Raw genomic sequence first — 22,780 nt, forward strand, 5'->3', positions numbered from 1 at the left:
TCACAGACAAGAAGACTCCCCGCGAGGCTGGAGTTGCTGCTGGCTTTGCCAAAGGTTAAGACAAGACCATGTGGAGTCAGCAGCCACCCATTTCTCCCCTCTCCCCACCCCCTGGGAGCATAGCTCGCACCCTATGGCTCCAGCCGTCTCCTTCCTGCCTGGCGACCAACCTCAGGGCTCATGTGCCTGCAATGCCAAGGGCTGCCTTCTCTCTTCCTCTCCTCGTTCTCCCGGCAAGGTACAAATGTCACCACTCATGTAAGGTCTTCCCACACCCTCCCCTGTCCCCCCACCCCCAGGAAGTTAGAGCTCCCTCCAGTGTAGAATTTCCATCCCCTGATATCATTTGTATCGATCTGTCTGTATCTCCCAATAAACAGTGCACCCTCTGAAGGCAGGATGCCTTATCTCCTTGTCCCTGGATGGGGACAGGGCTGAGTACAGTGATGGCATTTAGGAAAAGTGTACAGAGCCAATAAAAACAATAACAATCATAATAATGGCTAATATCACCTATTCTTTGCCAGGAATTCTGCTAAGCACTTCATATGCAGAGTACGGAATCTTGCAAATAGGGAAAGTGAGGCACAGAGTTCTGCTCCTGGCCCCATCACTAGTAACTGAGAGGCCCAGGCCTGCCCCCAGAGCTTGTGTGCTTATCGCTGGGTGCACTGCCTTTCAGATGGAAGCTTTTCCCCAGAGGCCAAGTCCCGTTGCCCCCAAGGAAGCCGCCGCCGGTCCTCTCTGGCTTCTGGCCCAGCCTGCTCAGCCCAAGGGCCCTCTCATGCCAGGACGGAGGAGGAGAGAGGGGAGAACCCCTTCATTCCTAGACCCCTTTGATGAGCAGCCACAGTGACCAGGAGTTATTGACTCCAAGGGAAAATGACTCCATTTGCAGGTCACAGGAATATTTGTTCTTAATTTTCCCTTGTTCTCAAACTGTCACCCTCACTGCTCTTCTGACCTCCCTTCCGGGCCCCTGGAGTTCCAGACTCAAGTGTCCCACAGCCCACAGAACATCTCCCTGATGACAGAGACACCTCAAAGTCAGCAGCCTGCACCCCAAGTAGAGAGTGGAAAAAGACCCCACCTCTGTCGCAAACTCAGTAGAGAGGCCTGGGCCTCACAGACACTGTGGTCTTCATCAAGCAATTACATCAAAGAAGGAAACAGCTGGAGGATGGAAAGGAGCTCAGACCACGGGTTCCCAGGTGGCTCAGTCTGTTAAGCATCCGACTTCGGCTCGGGTCATGATCTCACAGTTTGTGGGTTCAAGCCCCGCGTCAGGCTCTGTTCTCCGAGCCTGGAGCCTGTTTTAGAGTCTGTGTCTCCCTCTCTCCCTGGCCCTTCTCCACTCGTGCTATCTGTCTCTCTCTCTCTCAAAAATAAACATTAAGGAGAAGGAGCCTGGAGCACGAGGCCCTCTCCCCCTCACAGATCTCCCTGTCTCCCAGACCTTCTGCCTCCCACCCCTGTTCCAGGCTAAACCAGGAGGATGTCTCCAAAGGGCAGGCTGGACAAAGGCACTTCCTGGTTAGAAGCCTCCGGCAGTTCCCCAGCACCTTGGCTACACTTCCCAAGTCACAGGACTTAGCCTATGGTGCTGACTTTAGGTTGGCAGACAAATTCAATAGCTATGCCACGTGCTGCCCTCTCTCTTTCTCCACTCCTCTTCCCAGACGGAGCACAGATATCCTCATCTCTGTAAAGTCGGCGGTGACTGCCCTCCCCTGACCACCAAATGGAAGTGTTAAAGTATCATGGGCCAATGGAATAAGAAAACCACTCCACGTTCCAATGTGCGAAGACATCCAGTCCCAGTTTGGTGCTCATGGGTGTCTAACGCTCTCCTGCACATGCAAAGCTCTCTTGCTTAACAGAGAGAGAGCTGCCTCAAAGCCTGCAGCCCCGACTTTAGCGGCTCCGTTGTGTTTACACTGCCTTTGTTTGCTGTTACCTTCTACTTAGTATAAGCAATATTGGTGTCTCCTTCAGTCACTGGCTCAACAAGTGTTTATTCATTCAACGACTGTTTATCGAGCACTGCAATAGTTTCCCGTGGATACGACAGCAAACTACCACAAGGTCAGTGGCTTAAAAAGCACAGAAATTTATTCCCTTACAGTTCCCGGAAGTCAGAGCTTTGAAGAGTCTTATGGGACAAAGATCAAGGTGTCAGCAGGCTTGTGCCCCCTCAAAATGCTCTAGGGAAGTCTTCCTTCCCTTCTGTGAGCTTCTAAAACTACATTCCTTGGCTCCTGGCCCCCTCCTTCATCTTCAAAGACAGCAGACTAGTATCTTGCTTCAGTTGTTACATTGATTTCTTCAGAGGCACCCAAATCTCCTTTTTATAAGGACACTTGGGATTACATCTAGGGTGCACCCAGGTATCCTGGGATGATCTCCCCCATCTGCAAAGCTTCCATTTGCGCCCTAGTAGGTAACTTTCACAGGCTCCAGAGATCAGGATGTGGATATTTTGTCCATCAGTGGACAAGTACTGTTGGGTGGAGGGCTGGGGATGCATCTGTGAGTCAAGCAAACAAACCCCCTGCCCTCGTGGAAACTATACCCTCCTAGGAGGAGAGGTAGACAAAAAAAAAAATAAATAACGAGCAATAAAAGAAATGGATGACAGAGCATGGCAGAAGGTAAGAAGTGCTATGGGAGACAGAGAATGTGGGGCAGGGTAAGGGGGACTAGGAGTTTGCAGAGGCGTCAGTCATAATGCTATTTAGTCAGGGGAGACCTTGCAAATGCGTCCTCCGAGCTGCTTGAGGGAGTCCTTCGTGCAGATATATTTGGGAGAAGAGTGTTACAGGCAGAGGAGAAGGGGTAATAAAAGAGTTTCCTCTTAAGATAATTAATTATTTTATTAGTTATTATTATTCTATTATTTATCTAGATTTATAGAATATATATTTCCAGCTTTTCTATGTGTGTGTCTATATTATTTACAATTATGATCTCATTTAATATCATTATTTTTCATTAGTAAAATATCAGCCTTATAAAGGAGTGAAGTACTGTCACACAAAGACAATATGGACGAACCTCGGAACTATTACATTAAGTGAAAAAAAGCCAAGGACATAAGACCACATATTGTGTGGGCGCCTGGGTGGCTCAGTCAATTAGGCACCCAACTTCGGGTCAGGTCATGATCTTGAAGTTTGTGAGTTGGAGCCTCACATCAGGCTCTGCACGGTCAGTGGGGAACTTGCTTGGGATTCTCTCTCCCTCTCTCTCTCTCTCTCTGTCCCTCCCCCAATTGTACATGTTCTCTCCCTCTCTCTCTCTCTCGGGAAAAAAAAAATAAAGACCACATATCGTATGATTCCCTTTATATGAAATACTCCCAACAAGCACATGTATAGAGACAAAGTAGATTCACACTTGCCAGGGTTAGGGGAAGGGGAGAATAGGAAGTGGCTGTAATGGATACGGCCCTTCTTTTCAGGACAGTGAAAATGTTTGGGAACTAGATAGAGGCGAATGCACCAAATGCCAGTGAACTGTACACCTTAAATGGGTTAACCTTACATTATATGGATTTTGACCCAATAAAAAAGGGTTGAAAAATAAATCTACTTAAAGAAAGGGGCGCCTGGGTGGCGCAGTCGGTTAAGCGTCCGACTTCAGCCAGGTCACGATCTCGCGGTCCGTGAGTTCGAGCCCCGCGTCAGGCTCTGGGCTGATGGCTCGGAGCCTGGAGCCTGTTTCCGATTCTGTGTCTCCCTCTCTCTCTGCCCCTCCCCCGTTCATGCTTTGTCTCTCTCTGTCCCAAAAATAAATAAAAACGTTGAAAAAAATTTTTAAAAAAAATCTACTTAAAGAAAAATGGCAGGGCACCTGGGTGGCTCAGTCAGTTAAGAATCTGACTCGATTTCAGCGCAGGTCATGATTTCACTGTTCGTGAGATGGAACCCCACATCTGGCTCCGTGCTGACAGCACAGAGCCTGCCTAGGATTCTCTCTCTCTGCCCCTCCCCTGCTTGCATTCTCATTCTCTCTCTCTCTCTCCCTCTCCCTTTCTCCCTCTCCCTCTCCCTCTCTCTCTCCCTCTCTTTCTCAAAATAAATAAACTTTGTGGTGCCTGAGTGGGTGGCTCAGTCAGTTAAGCGTCAGACTTCAGCTCAGGTTATGATCTTGTGGTTCATGGTTTTAAGCCCTGCATCAGGTTCTGTGCTGACAACTTGGAGCCTGGAACTTGCTTCAGGTTCTGTGTGTGTGTGTCTCTCTCTCTCTGCCCCTCCTCCTCTTGTGCTCTCTTTCTTTCTCTGTCTCAAAAATAAACATTAAAAACATTTTTAAAAATTAAAAAAAGAAACAAAAACGGTAAATGCAACCATGAAGAAAAGCAAGATGCAATGATGACCGGATGGCAGAAACTTCTGCGGGGTGGGAGTGGAGGTGGTCAGAGGGACACAGGGCAACGAAGAGCTGGCTGGAAATGATCGATTTCTCATCTTAAACGGTGGTGCACACATGGCTGGCTGCTTTCCTGTTTGTTTTTTATTTAACCAAACATGGTGTTTTATGTGCTCCTCTAGAACGCATGATTTTGCTCAATTTTTTAAAATCTCAGAGAAGATGTCCCAGGTCACGATCTCGCAGTTTCGTGAGTTCAAGCCCCGCATCAGTCTCAGCCTACTTGGGATTCTCTGTCTCCCTCTCTCTCTGCTCTCCCTGTCCCCCCACTCATGCTGTTTCTCTCTGGAAAAAAAAAATCTCGGTAAAGGAAGAAAATGATGAGTGGGTAGTAAGATAGGTATGATGTGGATGTTAACAGCATCCTAAAAGCAACATGGTGTTCTAGGAAATGCCCTCAAGAGTCAAATATCGCCCTGGCTCTGTCCCTTCCCTCCTCCACTGAGGCAGCCCCAGGAGATGGCCAGCCAGGCATCTTTCAGGATGACTCTCCTGGGAAGGTCACTGCCAGGCTCAGTCTCCCCACGCAGCTACTGCCACTTCCCAGCCAGCTACAGAACCATCTCAGCTTCTTCTCTCCCAAGGCAGGACCAGCCCAGGGTGGAGAAGGGGCCTGGATCGGCAAGATTCCTGAGACATGTGCTTTAATTGCAGGCTACATACTGAAGGAGTCTCATTGTGCCCAGTTGGAAACTGGAAAGATCAGGAGGAGAAGGTGAAACAGAACTGATTGTTCAAATATTCCCTCACCCTCCTCCAGGAACACTTCTGGAGGAAACTTCCCAGCTGCTGTTCTCATCTCTCTAGCCAGACCTGCGGGTGTTTGTTTGACAAACTATTGTTTGACAGCTGTTTGTTGACTGCATGTACTCAGGAATCTGGTGGTTGTCTTTTGTTCTCTTTTCATAACATTATTAATGTTATTAACATAACATTATTTCTGTTTCATAACATTATTAATGTTATGTTACAAATTTTCATTTGTATTTATACAAGAGTGATACATACTGTGTTAGGAACCTTGTCTTCAAGTGTCAAAAACCTAACTCAAGTTGGATTGAGAAAAAAGAAATAAATTTCAGCTCTGACAACCAGAAAAGCATCTCCATCTTCAGGTATGGCTGGATCCAGAGGCTGAAATGATAAGATCAGGACTCTTACTTTCTGCCTCTCAGACACACTCCCTTACAGGGGGACAATGGATGCTGGAATCCCCAGACATGTACCCCATCTCTCGGCACCCCCAAAAGAAAGAGAGTTTATCTCTTGCAACTATTTAAAAAAAAAAAGTTATCCCATGGGTTTATGGATTTGCACTGGACATAATTGAGTCACCGGTCTTTTCTTGAACTGATCACTGTGGCCAAACAGATGAAACACTGTGACTGGCCAGACCTGGATCACTTGGCTGTTTCTGCATTGGGGGAGCAGCCTCCTTTCCCCCCCAAAATACACTGAAAGACAGTGGGGCAAGAAGAGATTGCCCACTAGGGTACTGCTCTCACAGGAAGGAAGAAAGTATGCTGGTTCAGCACAAACAGAAACCTGCTACACGTCATAGATCAGAAAATCTCAGAAAAGCACATATGAGAAAATAAAGACCAGCTATTATTCCGCAGTGACAGGCTTCCTTGATAGATCTTCTGGGTTATGTTTTCATGAAGGAACTCTGTCAAGCTCAGAGGGTGATTCAACCCAGCGACATGACAGGATTTAAATAAGAACATGAGAAAGAGAAGAAAAGCAAAGCGATCTTTGAGGAGACAATAGACTAGCTATCCATGGTTCCTTGCCAACCTCCCACAACCAGTCAATCCCCAGGTCCCCACCAACCTCAGAACAAATTTCTGCTTCCTTGAATACCTCCAGTCACCCATCCATCCATTATCCGTTTATCCACCCATCCATCCTGCCACCCACCTATCCAATAAACTCTGAAGTCAGACTACCTGGTCCTGGGACCTGTTTCAAATCCAGGTCCTAACACATACCAGCTGTGTGACTTTGGGCAAGTTACTTAACCAATCCATGAATCAGTTTCCTTATTTGTAAAGAGGGGCTAATAACAGTTTCCACTGTCTAACATTATTTTGAGGATAAAATGAGATAAAGCAGATACTAAGTGCTTAGCTGAGGGCCTGGCTCACAAAAGACCCTTGGTAGAGTTTGCTAGCATTGGGTTTCATTGTTGTTTTTACAACACTAGGTTATTTCATGATCAGACATTATCCAGGCTGCCAGGTAGCTAATGGGCTAAGGTTGATCAAACACTGCTTACTACAACTCTTTGCTGCCCTAGAGGCAGTTTCTGGCTACAAAGAACTGTGAGGACCACAGGAAAACGTCCTCCGTCCTCCGGGACTTACTGATAAAAGAAGCTATTGTATCTCTAATTAAAACAAAAACAAAAACCAAAAACCAAAAAACAAACAAACAACAACAACAACAACAAAAACCAGCTCTGGCTTTGTAGCTCCTGAAGGTTCTCAAGGCAGTTGTGGAACGCTGGGATCTGCTATTGCTGACTTAAACTTTTTGGCTTGCAGCTGGGCACCTGAGAAATCAGCAAATTGGATCACTGGGGAAGCACATTTTAATGCAGATCTGAGGACAGGGACAGAACCAATGCCAACCTGCCCTTCACATCCTTGGCTGACAGTTTATGGAAATGGACAGGGTTACAGAACACTCCAGGAGCCAAGAGGGTGTCCTCATCATTTCCCCCTGGGGCAGAGATGTCCAGAGAGAGGGGAAGATTTGGGAGGTCACTGGCTGGTTCTCCCGATGGAAAACTGCAGTTGGAGTTCTGGGCCAAGGATTGGGATCTTGAAATAATGTCCTAGACCTTCCCGAGTGATGAGTGCGATTCATGGAATAAGGGACATTGTGGTTGCCCTGAACCAGCCAGCTTGCTCCAGACACTTGACACTGAGTCTGAAAAAAGAGAAAAAGAACAGGATCAAGGCTTGGTATGTGCCCTGAGCCAAGGGTCAACTCATGGCCACGGGACAGCCCAGCCCATACTCAGGGTCAGAAGTCAATCTGTGGTCAAGATCAAGGTTCAACCCAGATGAGGGCCAGGCCCAGTTAGTGACCAGGCTTTGCTTATCAGGCTTTTGGTGGAGGCTGCTCCCTTGCCAGCAGGCATTTCTCCAGGTGCTCTTGACATTCTCCTGGACCCTCTCCTCTACTTCCATGCCATTCCTTATTGCCCCCCTTCGAGGCTCCTGGCATCAGACATACCACCCTCATTCATCCTTGTCACATAACATCCATCATCACCCAAGGGTTCTGTTGACTTCTTCTGACCATGTCAGCCCATGCTGCCTTATTTTCTTCTTGTAGTCACGTTTTTTCAGTTGAGACAGATACTCTGGCTCATGTGGCCTTCAACAAAGGAGCTGAATATTTTCACTCACTTAAATGAGACATGCAGATGCATCTAGCCTTAGGCATGGAAGCACCCAGGTGTTCTGTCAGTCATTGGGCTTCATCCATCCCTGTTACCCATTTCCGTGGTGTCCTTGCCTTTATTCTCAAAATCATCTTTCTCCATTGAGCAAGAAGATGGCCTCTGACATCCACCACCACCCCCCACAAGCCGTTATTGCTTTGACTCATTCATGTCTAAGGAAATGAATTTCATCTTGCCCAGCTTAACACAGATCAAACTCACTAAGAGATTCTGATTGGTCCTGCTTGGGTCACATGTTCAATTCTGAGCCAATCACTGTGACCAGAGAATGAAGCACTCTAGCGGGCCATGTCTAGGTCACATACTCATCCCTATAAGAGTGAATTCCAGCCAAATCACCAGGATCCCCAAAGAATGGTGGCTGAACAAACAAGCATAGAGCCTCACCTTGAACAACTAGAACTTAAACCGTGAATAACCTACTCAATCAGGAGACCACCCAACTCCATGAGTGCCTCCATTCCAATTGCTCTGTAGCCACCCACTACCTAGGCAACACCTTGGATATGAACTTCCTTCCCATCCCTCCACCCTTTCTGCCCTGTGCTCCCTCTACCCCAGCTTCTTGACCCAATCCAAATCTCCAGACTTTCTCAGCCTTCCCTAGACTCCCAGCTCATCAGCCCTCCCTTTTACCTTCTTTCCATCCTAGACCCCATGCTCAAACCTTTCCACCACCACCATCTTACTCTTTCCACCCTCCCCACCCTGTTCAGTCCAAATGGGAGTTCCTTCTTCCATCCCTGTGATCTCATCACTGGGGAGAGTCATGTAATTGTGGCAGTTGTACATATGCATGCCAATGGGGATTACTTAACATAACACTTCTAAAACTTTGGTGTGTATGTGATTCAGTTAGGGATCAAATTGAAAACGCAGTTGAAGGTTTCTTAGGTCTGGAGTGAAGTGTGAAGTTCTAACCAGCTCCCAGGTGAGGCCACTGCTGCTGGTCCTCCAAGCACACTTTGAGCAATTCTTTTTACTTTGGTGTCCCTCCTACTTCCCTCTGGAGAAGAACCTCCTGGGGCATTTGTTAAATATGAAGATTATCAAGTCTCTCCTCTGGAATTTCTGATTAAGGAGGTATCAATGGAAGGCCTAGGGACTCTGTGATTTTAACACATTCCAAGTGACTCTTATCTCCTGGGATAATTGGGAAATACTGCTGTGTCATGGTCATTTGGGTTGAATGACTCATTTTGGCTTCCAGGACTTCTCTGTCCTCGAAGGCTCCACACCTTCCCCACCCCTCTCACCTTCCGCAGGTGAGCTGGCCCCTACCTCCCAGTGAAAACCCAGGTAAGTGGGTTGGCCTAAACTCTTCTGCGAATAGACTTTAGCTACATCCCCCTTTGTCTTTGCTATTTTCTCTCCAGTCTTGGAGAAAGAGACACTTGTCCACCTTGGCCCATCCCACCTGCCTGCCTCAGCCACCTTGCTCTATCACAGCCCCTCTTCTTGCTTCTTAGCGATTCTCCTGACCCCTTCTCTGCCTGTGAAAATGCTCCTGTCCCAAAATCCCTCTCTATTCATACCCTATCTTCCTCCTCCCTTTACCACCAAGCTTTTTTTTTGAAATCATTTTAGATTTATAAATGAGTCACAAAGATCATGCGGAGAGTTCCCATATACCTGTCATCCAGTTTCCCCTAATGTTAGCATCTTACAGAACCATGGCCCAGTTGTCAAAACTGAGAAATTGATGTTGGTACAATACTATGAACTAAACAACAAACTATATTCTCTTTCTCCAGTTTTTTCCACCAGTGTCCAAAACCAGTATATTTTTAGTTAGACAAGGCCTATCATTCTTTTAAAAATCAGAAAGTACAAATCTAAAGAGAAAAAATCACGGTCACCAAAGCCACCATCTAGACACAACTACAGCTAACGTTATGTTCTTCCACTACAATGCTGTATCCACATAAATCTTTTTTTTTTTTTTTACAAAAATATGTTCACCCTACCCTTCAGTGTATTTTTCCCACTAAACACTGTATTATAAATGGCCTTCCATGTTAGTAATTATAACTCCTGATCATAATTTCTATTTTATTCAAATTTTTCTTTTAACTTTTTGATAGGTAATTGATTCAAAGTTCTAAAGGTAGAAAAGAGTGTTTAGCAAAAATAAAGATATCCCATTTCGGGCAAAAGACATGAATAGACACTTCTCCAAGGAAGACATCCAGATGGCCAACCAACACATGAGAAAATGCTCAACAGCACTCATCATCAGGGAAATACAAATCAAAACCACAATGAGATACCACCTTACACCTGTCAGAATGGCTCACATTAACAACTCAGGCAACAACAGATGTTGGCGAGGATGCAGAGAAAGAGGATCTCTTTTGCAGTGTTGGTGGCAATGCAAGCGGGTGCAGCCACTCTGGAAAACAGTATGGAGATTCCCCAAAAAACTAAAAATAGAACTACCCTACGACCCAGCAATTGCACTACTAAATATTCATCCAAGGGATACAAGGATGCCGTTTCGAAGGGGCACACGCACCCCCATGTTTATAGCAGCACTATCAACAATAGCCAAAGTATGGAAAGAGCCCAAATGTCCATCGATGGATGAGTGGATAAAGAAAATGTGGTATATATATGCAATGGAGTATTACTTGACAATCCAAAAGAATGAAATCTTGCCATTTGCAACTACATGGATGAAACTGGAGGGTATTATGCTAAGTGAAATTAGTCAGTCAGAGAAAGACAAAAATCATATGACTTCACTCATATGAAGACTTTAAGAGACAAAACAGATGAACATAAGGGAAGGGAAACAAAAATACTATAAAAACAGGGAGGGGGACAAAACAGAAGAGACTCATAAATATGGAGAACAAACTGAGGGTTATGGGAGGAGTTGTGGGAGGGGGGATGGGCTAAATGGGTAAGGGGCATTAAGGAATCTACTCCTGAAATCATTGTTGATGATTAGTTATCATTAGTTATCATATGATAACTAATTTGGATGTAAATTTTAAAAAATAAAAAATAAAATTAAGAAAAAAAAATTCTCATCACAAGGAAAAAAAAAAAAAGATGTCCCATTTCTCCATCACCCAGTCCTTTCCTATCCCAGATTATTGTGTAGATCACAAAATGTTGAAGACTGCAAGCAAATTCTGGGATGAATACACCATTATTTTACTTAGTTAATCTTTTACTGCTTGATACATGGGCTGTTTCCACTGGTTTACATTATAAGTGACACCTGGATTTAACAACCTTATAACTCCACCTTTGCCCAGTAGTCTAGTTATTTTCTTAGGATAAATTCCTCGTGGAGTGGCTAGGTCAAAAAGTTGACACTTTGGGGGGTGGGGGTGGGTCTCTTGATTTCAAATTGCCTTCTACAAAGATTAGACACCACTTCCCTACACCAAGGCCCCCCAGGCTATCAGGCTGTACCAATCAGATGGGCCACAGCAGTGTTGCTTTAATCTGTACTTCTTTTGTAACCAGACAGGTTGGGTTGTATTTATTCAGTATCCAGGTACAGATATATTTTTTGGAAGATAACCTCAGATAGCTGCCTCACTTCTTCAATTCCTCATTGACTCTCAAACTCCTTACAGTCTGGGATCCAACTCCATCCCTCCCACATCATGACGCTCCAGCAAAGTTGGCCACAGAAGGACCCAATCAAATGCACCCTTCTCAGCCTTATCCCGTTAAATTTCCCTTTGTCACTGAATAGTATAGACTAGACCATTCTCTAAAAAACAAACAAACAAACAAACAAACAAAGGGGCACCTGGGTGGCTCAGTTGATTGAGCATCTGACTTCGGTTCAGGTCATGATCTCACGGTTTGTGGGTTCAAGCCCTGTATCAGGCTTTGCACTGACAGTGCAGAGCCTGCTTGAAATTCATTATCTCCCCTCTCTCTCTGGCTCTACCCCACTTGCTCTCTCTCTCAAAATAAGTAAATAAACTTAAATTTTTTTAAAAAAAAAAAGCTTTTAAGAACATTCAAATACATGTTTTTCTGCCAACATAAGTTTTTCATTGGCGCCTGGGTGGTTCTATCGGCTAAGTGTTTGATTCTTTGTTTCGGCTCAGGTCATGATCTCACAGTCTTGAGACTGAGCCCCAAGTCAGGCTCTGCACTGACTCGCAGCTTGGGGCCTGCTTGGGATTCTCTCTCTCTCACTCTTTCCGGCCCCTCCCCCGTGCTCAGGCTGGGACGCTCTCTTTCAAAATAAATAAACTCAAAAAAAACATAAGTTTTTCATTTCAGAAGTGCTGAGGCACTATGTAGGGATATACTTAACTTTATAAGAAACTGCCAGTCTGTTTTCCAGAGTGGCTGTACCATTTTACATCCCCACCGGCAGTGTGAGAATTCCTGTTGTTCCACATCTTCACAGCACTTAGAATTGTCCATCTTTGTAACTGCTGCCATACTAATAGGTATAAAGTGACACTGTGCTTTTAGTGTGCATTTCCTAAACGACTAATGAATTTGAGCATCTTTCCATGTGCTTATTTGCTACCCATATGTCTTCCTCGATTAAATTTTTTAATAAAAAAAAAATTGGTAACACATGCTCGAGGTTTTAAAAAAACTCAAAAAGTACGAAAGGGAAAAGTAAATCTCATCCACACACTGATCCCCCTGTGAAGGGGACTTTCCTCCAGTCACAAAGCCAGAGAGTGGTGGATCTTGGGATTTAAACCAAGGCAGCCTGGCTCTGAAGCCATACTCTTGTCAATTTTCATATAAATCATAGCACTTCCAGTTGTATTCTGCTGTCTTTTTTCACTTCAAATTATCTGGGCTATTGTTGCACATCATTACTTATTGACCTCCCTTATTTGTTTTAACAACCCCATACCCTCCACTGAAATAATGTGCCATTATTTATTTGGCACTCCCCCAGTGATGGACGCTTGTTTCCAACCTTTGCTACAACAAATAATGCTGCACTCAATATCCTTGTATGTACCTCTCTGCATGCCTGTATAAGTATATCCATCCAAGGATTCCTAGAAGTGGAATTACTGGGCCAAAGGGTGTATGCCTTTACTCTTTTAGCATGCCTATTTTCCCACATCCTCTTTCAACACAATGTGAAACTTTCCCATTCTTGCTGATCTGATAGATTTGTTCAAAATGGTGTCTCTTCACTGTTTAATCATGCATTTCTTTAAAGATTTTTTTTTCAATGTTTATTTATTTTTGAGAGACATAGAGAGACAGAGCATGAGCAGGGAAGGGTAGAGAAAGAGGGAGACACAGAATTCAAAGCAGGCTCCAGGCTCTGAGCTGTCAGCACAGAGCCCCATGTGGGGCATGAACCCACGCACTGCGAGATCATGACCGGAGCCGAAGTTGGATGCCCAACCGACTGAGCCACCCGGGTGCCCCAATCACGCATTTCTTTATGAGAGAGGCTAAGTGTGTTTCCATGTCTTGAGAATTCAATTGCATTTCTTTTCCAGTGAACCAAAATTCTTCTTAAAGTGCCTGGTGGTATCCCATCCAGTTCCCGTGTTTTTTCTTACTCCTCTGATCTTTCCCTCTTCCTCATCTTTGATGGCTTTCCTTCTGCCATATTCCCTCTCCTGGTGGCAGTTCTCCATGGCTTTCTCTTTGCTTCTCTTCTCATTTTACTGCCTACTTCTAGACTATCTTATTCTTGCCCCTTTGCAGCAGCCATCATCTTCTCCTTATTTGCAGTTAAAAAAAGATATTTATTTACTTATTTTGAGAGAGAGAGTGCACATTCAAGCTGGGGAGGGGCCGAGTGAGAATCCCAAGCAGGCTCTGCGCTGTCAGTGTGGAGCCTGATGTGGGCTTGATCTCACAAACCGTGAGATCATGACCTGAGCTGAGATCAAGAGTTGGATGCTTAACCGACTGAGCCACCCAGGTACCCCTAATCCATATTTTTATAGAACTCTCTGGGAGCTCCAGATCCACATTTTCAGTTCCCTTCTAGGCATTTTTACATCAACACCCATCAAACACCTCAAAAGTCTCTATGTTCACAACTGAACTTGGCCTCTTCTCCCCCACAAAATATGTTCGCCTTCCCAAAATGTCAGTGGGTGGCCCTTCCATCTACCCAGTTAGTCGGGCAGTAACAGCTAGAAGTCATTTTGCCCCACCTGCAATCCAATCAGTCACCAAGTCCTAAATGATGGGCAGGCTTAAAAAGAGAGTTGCCTCAATGAACTGGACCAGAGCCACAACTTACACTTGTAAATCTGGGGACAGAGGACTTCATCAGGGGCTCTTTCAAACCCCCTTTGTCCTACACTCCTTTCTACTTGGTCCCAGGATAGCCCTTTCATTTAGCTTTTCCCTTGATTTCTGGATAACACCTTTCATCTTGGATATTACTGTGTTTAGGTGGGGCTAGTGAGTGCTGAGATTTTTACCTTCTCATGGCAAGGTCATGAGACCTTATCTTGGACCTTATCTCCAGATGCAGCACGTGAGGGAAAACCCAGTAATTCTGTGCTACAACTCAGCCACAGAGAAGTCTGGGAAGGTGCAGGCCCAGGAAGGGACCTTTCACTTGCTACAGGCTGGTGCATACCCAAGGCTCCAAGAGAACCCGAGAGAGTTGAAGATATACCTCCAGACTGGGGCAAAAGTTTTTCTCCTCTTATCTTCCCCAAATGTACTACAGATAATAAAAGCAAGTCTAGATAGTAATTTTACATCGTAAAACTTTACATTGGTAAAAACTTTTGCTGTAAGCCAGACACTAGGCTGTTGTGCTACACTCATTGCACACTTTATTGAATCCTTACAGTGGCCCATGAAGCTACTTTTATTCCCATTTTACAGAAAAGGAAACTGAGGCTCTGAGAACTTAAATAACTTTCTTTGACTGCAAAGCCCATACGTTTAATTACTTCCCACACTCCAGGACAGTGGCTCATGGGTGCAGAACCCCAGCCTGGAGGACTCAGCCACAAATATACTGCTTTCCTTTGGCCACCTGATGTCTCTTCTACAACATTTAGGGTCTGTCCAGTTTTCAGCCCTGGCTCACTCCTTGCCATTGCTATTGTTAGGCAGTTCCCACCACAGGCTTCCAGACCTCAGGGCACCAGCTGAGGCTAGGGGAGCTCAGCTCTCTCTACGCTAGGACTTACTTTGCTCCCTAAACTGCAATGAAGCCCCACCCACCAGTGTTCCAACATTCTTGCCGATCACCGGCTGCCATCTTTGTTTCCCTGAAGCTGGCCATATAGTCTTACAGTGAATATTTACTCAACAATCTGTGACACACACTGGACATGGGACAAAAACAGCGCCTAGCACTGTGGCTCATATATACTTGGCTCCTCGTAAATGTTTTTTTGAATGGATGAATGAATGAATGAATGAGCAGGCACTGCCATACTCTGCTACAGGGGAAGACAGATCAGTAAACAGAGTTAGAACCCCAGGTGGTGAGTCCTGTGACAGGCAGAATACAAGAGTTTCTAAGAGCACAGCACAGGGTATCTACTTGGGGGAATTTCCCGGAACATTTCCTGGAGGAAGCAGGGTGTAAGCTGAGGCCTGAGGCATGGCTTGTTCAGCCAAGTGAAGGAGAGTGCGGCAAAGTGAGAATGAGGTTTATCGTGAGGAAAAACTCTACCCCACAGGTAAAAAATATGGCAGGCCAGAAACATTCAGGAATCTCTTTCCTTAAGATATACTGAGCTTCAACCAGACTGAGGGTAGGGACTGCCAAGCCACTGATTCATTCCAGACAATAAAAAACCCATTCCAGGAGCAGGTGGAAGAGGCCAAAAGATCCCCCATGATCCATGCTACCTCTAAGTACACCAGCTGGGGACAGCAGTGGGTGCAGTCAGTGAGGATGATGGTCAAGGTGGGGGCAGGGAGACAGATCCAACAATGTCCCAAGAGATATGCTAGATTAAACAGGGTGACCCCATACATGGCCCTCAGTAAGGCCAGCTGGGCTTGCTTAAGAAGGTGTCATGGCTCCAGTTAAATCTGAAGATAAAAGAGGCTACTGGGCACAAAGGTGAAATCCCCAGTGCATCTGTTCTGGGCTGAAGCTCCCTCCCTATCTCCGCAGGTTGCTGACTCTTTAACAGGGCAAAGTAAAGGTACAGTAAATATAAACTTTTCCCTCCTCTCTTTATCCAGGCCAAAAACATTCAAACAGAATGTAACCCATCTTAACGCCCAGTGTTGAACAAACATAGGCCTCCTTCTCTAAGAATGAGGAAACAGGGAATCATGACTGCACATATACAGAGATCTAGCAGGTCAAAAGGATGCTGATATGAGGGATTAGGGCAAATGTCCCAGGATAAGTCACCCTGATGGCCCGGAGGACAAAATGGAAAGGAGAAAATTTGCTAATTTGTAGTCTTAAAGATTAGAAGCTGCTGAAGCTCTCAAACAATTCTCTCTCTTTTTAAAATGTTTATGTATTTATTTATTCTGAGAGAGAGCAAGAGCGGGGGAGGGGCAGAAAGAGAGAATCCCAAGCAGGTTCCACACTGTCAGCTGGGAGCTCAGGGCCCCACCCTACAACCCTGAGATCATGACCTGAGCCGAAATCAAGAGTCAGACACTTAACAGACTGTGCCACCCAGGTGCCCTTCTCAAACAATTCTTAATAAGAAAATAACTCTAGGCTATAAAATTATTCTGGAGATGGAAAATATATCTACTGAATTTCAAAGGGACCTAGAGGCAGTTAGTTAACAGAAGATTGGACGTTGCATAAAATCAAGTCAAAAAATCTGAAGATCAGATTAGAGGGTTCTAAAACTCAGAAAGAAAAAAAAAATGAAGGAAGAAAAAGATAAGCAGAAAGGAGAAGAGATTCAAGGGATAAATGTGCATCTAATTAAATCTCTAGAAAAACAGAACAGAGAAAAAGATTCAAGGGAATAACAGAAGTGGTCACAGAACAAGAAGTAAAATGATTCCTTGACAGTTAATTAAAATCAGTAAAAAAAAAAATTAATGAAAAACCTCCAAAATGTATATATATATTTTTAATTTTTGGTGAAATTTAAAAAATCTCATATATACAGAGAAATTCCTGCAATATCCCAGGCAGAAAAACGAAGTTACAATCCGAGTAAGGTTGTCAGCAGACTTCTAAGATTTAGACACCATAGTCGTGCTGGAGAAAACATGCAAGATTTTTAGTAGAGAAGATTGTGGTCCATTTATATACAAGTGAAACACCTAAAAAAAAAGGTCTGGCAGGCAGGAGTTCAGAAAAGATACCACCCATGCACCTTTCCAAAACAAATTTCATAACGAATTTCTCCAGCCTAAGGAACAACACCAAGTAAAACTCCCAGGAACAGGAATGGCAACAAACACATTAGGAAAGAGAGATGAGCAATGTGGATCTATAAAAAGGCCAGGGAATTTTAAAAACACCAATCATGATTCAAAACCTTATCTGTTGCCACCTAACAAATTACCCTAAAACTTAGTGACTTAGTAGCATTTGAATTTTTTTTAAATGCTTATTCATGTCTGAGAGAGAGAGAGCAGGGGAGGGACAGGGAGAGAGGGAGACACAGAATCCGAAGCTGGCTCCAGGCTCTGAGCTGTCAGCACAAGGCCCAATGTGGGGCTCGAACTCATGAACTGTGAGATCATCATCTAAGCTGAAGTTGGACTCTTAACCGACTGAGCCATCCAGTCTCCCCTACTATTTATTTATTTATTTTTGAGAGAGAGAGAGGGGGAGAGAGAGAGAGAGAGAGAGAGAGAGAGAGGAAGGGACAGAGAGATAGAGGAGAACAGAGGATCCAAAGTGTTCTCTACACTGATAGCAGTGAGCCAGATGCGGGGCTCGAACTCAGGAACCTGTGAGACCATGACGTCAGCCAAGGTCAGAAGTTCAACCGAATGAGCCACCCAGGGGCTCCATTCGCATTTGAACTGGTAGACTAAGTAAAACAGATGGCCCTCCCCAATAGGAGGGGACACCTCCAATCCTCTGCCACTGAGGACCGGAGCAGAACAAGAGGGCAGAGGAAGGATGATCCACTCTCCCTGCTCGGCTCTCGGTTGAGCTGGGACATTGGACATCGATTTTCTTCTGTGCTTGGACTGGGACTGACGCTGTGTGATATATATATACACACACACTATTGTTTCTGTGTCCCGGCAGAACCCTAATACGACCAAGGGATGGAAGCCCAATTCTCAAGCAGCATAAGTTAAAAAAGGAATTTATTGTTCAATGTAACTGAAAAATCTAGAGATAATGACGCAGGTTTCAGGCATGTCTTGATCCGGGAGCTCAAATGATCTCATTTGGGCTGTAATTTTCTTTTAGTCCTTCAGAAAGGCTCTCTCAATTCTGGTGGCCAAAATGTACTCAAGCAGTCTAAGACTTACATCCAAAAAGCCTAGCAACCCCCGAACAAAGACAGAATCTCTAGTAGGCAAGGGCTCTGAAGATTTCTGATCAGCCTAAGTCGTGCCACATATCTATCCCTGAAGCTATCACCGTAACCAGGGTGGTAGGGAGCTCTGATTGGCCAGGCTTATGCACGTAATGTGTTCTTTTAAACTACATAAATGGTATCAAATCATACATATGCTAGTTTTAAAATACGCCCACAAATTCTTTAACATCCTTCCTTTGAAAAATGGAGCCTAATTTCTCTTCCTTTAAGTGTACACTAAACTCAGTGACTTATTCCCAATGAATAGAATGTGGCAGAAGGGATGGCGTGTGACTCCCAAAACGAAATTATAAAAGACATTGCTGCTCCTGCCTTGTGCTTTGGTGGATCGCTTACTCTGGGGGCAAGTCAGCTGCTATGTTGTAAGGGGACTCAAGGAGTCCCATGGAGAGGCTTACAAGGGGAGGAACTCAGGCCCCTCACGAGCAATCAGTGTGATTGCACTTACAGCCAGGTGAATAAGCCGCCCCAGAAATGGATCACCCAGTCCCAACCAAGTCTTCAGATGACTGCAGCCCCAGCTGACATCTTGGCTTTAACTTCATAACAAACCCTGAACGGGACCTCCCACTTAAATTCATGACTCGCTCAAACCAGGAAGATAATAAATGTGTGTGGTAGTTTCAAGCCACTAAGTTTGGGGATAATTTGTCACATGGCAATAGATAACCAATATACTTATCACCCTGCAACATGCTTTTTTTTCATTCAGTATTATGTTTTTCAGCTCTAGCCATATTGATGCATATAGTACGGGTTATTTATTTTAATTGCCACAATCACATCTTATTCATCCATTCTCTTACTGCTGGGTATATCGGTTGTTTCCAGTTTTGTTTTTGTTTTCTTTTGCCATTACAAACCGTGCCTCAGTGAACAAATCTGTATATGCTTCCTTATGCATGTGTGTAAAGGCTTTTTAGGCAACAGGCACTAACATTTTTCTAGAGTGCTCATTTGTTCTCCCAAATCAATGTCCCCAGACCCTCTCCCACTCACAATGTCAGAGAATACCATTTCTCCCGCATCACTGTCAGACTTTCAAAGGCTCTGCCACTATGAAGAGGGAAGAGAATCCATTGCTCGAATTTGCATTTCCCTGATAACCAGTGAGCATGCCCACTCAGAGCCTCTCACGACCTAGCCATCCTCTCCTGGCACCCGGGAAGCACACCTGGGACCAGAGCCCTCACCAACACTGAACATGTTGCCCATCAAATCATTTTCAAGGACCCTCACCTCCCAAGGGATTCGCATGATCCTCCGTTCCCCGGACAAAGTCTCTTCTTTGCCACGGACCTGATGGAATACAAAGAATTGCCCCAGCCAACAGCCATTTCCAGGAAAGATGCAGGCTTCAGACTGAGGTCAGAACTCACTCAGTTCCAGGACTGAGGGCTGGTGCCACCCCTCCCCTTCCCCTCAGGAAGTGTGGCAGCAGCCAGCCAGGCACTCAGCCAGAGTACAGAAACTTCCACCAAAAAACACCCAAGAATTCTGCCCTCTGGAGGGTTGCCCAGTGGTGCAGAGGGGACTAGGGAGGGAAGAGACATCGGCAAGCTTCCCAGTGCAAGCATCAGGCACCTGCCAGGGCCTACATGCCCCTGTCTATACCCTGAGCACCTGGCCAGTGGGAACAGAGGAACAGGGACCTGGCCTCAGATTTCCCTTACAGTTGGACTGTTCTCATGGGACCCCCAGCACCAGCCCCGGCGTCCAGCAGAGCGTGTCTGCCCTCAGCCTGGCTCCCACTACCTAGCTACCAAGATGGGGCCCACCATGCTGACTTCTTTCCACAGCTTCAGGAACAGGGTTAGGCGTCTGTAGTGGGATACACTCTCTATCACCATGAAGTCATGCAAAACACCTTTCCAATTTTCATACCCACATGCCACTGCACAATTGTTTTTAACATCTACCGAATATTTTTTTTTTTAATTTAAATTCAAGTTAGTTAACATATAGTGTAATAATGGTTTCAGGAGTAGAACCCAGTGATTCATCACTTAACATGTAACACCCAGTGCTCATCCCAACAAGTGACCTCCTTAATGCCTATCACCCATTTACTGATCCCCCCTACCCCCACCCCCATCAACCTTCAGTTTATTCTCTATTTTTCAGAGTCTCTTATGGTTTGCCTTCCCTCTCTGTTTTGATCTTATTTTTTTCTTCCCTTCCCCCCTGTGTTTCTCAAATTCCACATATGAGGGAAATCATATGATCTTCCACATATGATCTGAAATCATCTTTCTCTGACTGACTTAGCATAATACCCTCTGGGTCCATTCACATTGTTGCAAATGGCAAGATTTCATTCTTTTTCATCCCCGAGTAGTACTCCATTGTGTGTGTGTGCCACATCTTCTTTACCAACTATTTTCAATTTAAACACATTAATTTTAAAAGGAAACTTTACATCCCTACCCAGCATCCATTGTGAAAAAGAAAAGGCAACTGTAGAATATAATAAAAATAAATGATGTTAGTAAGCTCTACTAAGCACCATTGTCTGTTCTCTTCATTACAAAAGAGGCTGGCAAACATAGAGAAATGTTAAAGACCTATTAGCCCCAACTGAGATTGTTTTTCCTCAATGATTCAATATTGTTTGGTGCCAATAAGCCACTTTGTGAAAAAGACTGGTAGCTTTTCATTAAAATTTATTTTTATCTTCTATAGCAATAAGGGAGTGGCTGTCCTACCCCCTCTTGTGGATTAGGGTGGCCTGGGTTCTGAGTAGAATGTGAGAGGGTGCCACTTTCTGAAGATCTTTGAATTTGGAGGTGCCTCTTTCTTGCTCCTTCCCCGTCCAGCCCAGCAAGGTGGTGAAGCCACATGTTGAAGATGACAGAGTCTGAAGGACTGAACCGAAGAGTTGAGCACAGCCACCAAGGTGATCAAATGAACAAGGAATGCATTTTTATTTCATTGGTGCCATTACACGTGTGGGGCTATTTGTTAGCTGTGCAGCCCGCTGTCACACCAAAATCTACAACCTTTGCTCTCGATGATGCTCATTCCACAAAGGGAAGCAATGCATCACAACGATTAAGAGTGGGGGCATTGGAGGGGCACCTGGCTGGCTCAGTCAGTTGAGCTTCCAACTTTGACCTAGGTCATGATCTCACGGTTCATGGGTTCGAGCCCCAGTCAGGCTCCGTGCTGACAGCTCAGAGCCTGGAGCCTGCTTCAGATTCTGTGCCTCCCTCTCTCTCTGCCTCTTCTGGGCTTGCGCTCTGTCTCTCTCTCTCTCAAAAATAAATAAACATTAAAAAAAATTTTTTTTTAAAAAGAGCAGGGCATTAGATGTGGGACAAATCTGGCTTTAATACCTGGCCCTGCTGCTTACCAGATATGTGAACTGGGGACGGCGAAGTAGCCTCACTGAGCCTCACACTGTGAAACGGATCTAACCATGTCTACCACATGAAGTTTTTGTAAGAATTACATGAGAAAGCGTCTCATGTATTTCATTTCTTCAGCATATCTTCGTTCTGTTCTGTTTGTTTTACATTTTAAGGTTTCTAGGTGTGTCTTTTAATAGGTGAATACATTTACTATGGTAATGTTTCCCTTGTCTTTTTTTCCCCCTTCTTTTCCTGGAAAGCTGTTGTTATATAAATGGTGTGGGTGGCACCTGAGAAGCAAGCAACTATGGTAAGTAAAGGTCCCAATAAGTGTCCAATAATGAGGAGCTATTGTTATTATTATAGCTCCAGTAGACAGTGCTTTCAGAGTGATTCATTCTACCACTAACCTAGAGGTTGCAAACAGGAGGCCTGTCAGCCAAATCTGACACAAGGGCTATTTTGATTGGCCCATTTCATTTTAAGAAATTGCCAAACTGTGAAAACTGAAACGTTCATAGGGGAAACTAGATTTCTGGCTTCTTTTAAAAAATACTCTGGGAGTGCCCGGGTGGCTTGGTCAGTTGAGCAATGACTTCAGCTCAGGTCATGGTCTCACAGTTTGTGAGTCTGAGCCCCGCATGAGGCTCCACGTGCCATCAGCATGCAGCCTGCTTGGGATTCCTTCTCTCTCCCTCTCTCTCTCTGCCCCTTTGGTTCTCTCTCTCTCTCTTTCTCTGAAAAATAAATAAATAAACTTATAAAAAAATTCTGGAAAATCTGACTTGCCTGGGGCCACATTCTGAAACTCATTAATCAGCTAGAGCTCCAATCAAATACCTACCCTAGAAGCAGTTCCCCGACATCCCCACGGCATCTTAAAAAAAAAAAAAAATGTTGGGACACCTGGGTGGCTCAGTTGGTTGAGCGTCCGACTTCAACTCAGGTCGCGATCTCGCGGTCGGTGAGTTCGAGCCCCGCGTCGGGCTCTGGGCTGATGGCGCGGAGCCTGGAGCCTGCTTCAGATTTTGTGTCTCCCTCTCTCTCTGCCCCTCCCCATTCATGCTCTGTCTCTCTCT

General features: G+C 45.0%; 1 long non-coding RNA gene across 2 annotated transcripts in view; it reads right to left on the reverse strand.

Annotated features, from left to right (window-relative positions):
* Window positions 1-22,780, reverse strand: part of LOC113594800 (uncharacterized) — a 94,314-nt gene that overhangs the window by 24,442 nt on the left and 47,092 nt on the right. For both annotated transcript variants that reach the window (XR_003415233.2, XR_008294523.1), the window contains one exon: window positions 7,114-7,365. This is a non-coding gene — a long non-coding RNA (uncharacterized LOC113594800). The remainder of the gene's footprint in view (window positions 1-7,113; window positions 7,366-22,780) is intronic.

The sequence above is a fragment of the Acinonyx jubatus genome, chromosome E3 (genome assembly GCF_027475565.1).
Source record: "Acinonyx jubatus isolate Ajub_Pintada_27869175 chromosome E3, VMU_Ajub_asm_v1.0, whole genome shotgun sequence".
Taxonomy (NCBI): Eukaryota; Metazoa; Chordata; class Mammalia; order Carnivora; family Felidae; genus Acinonyx; species Acinonyx jubatus.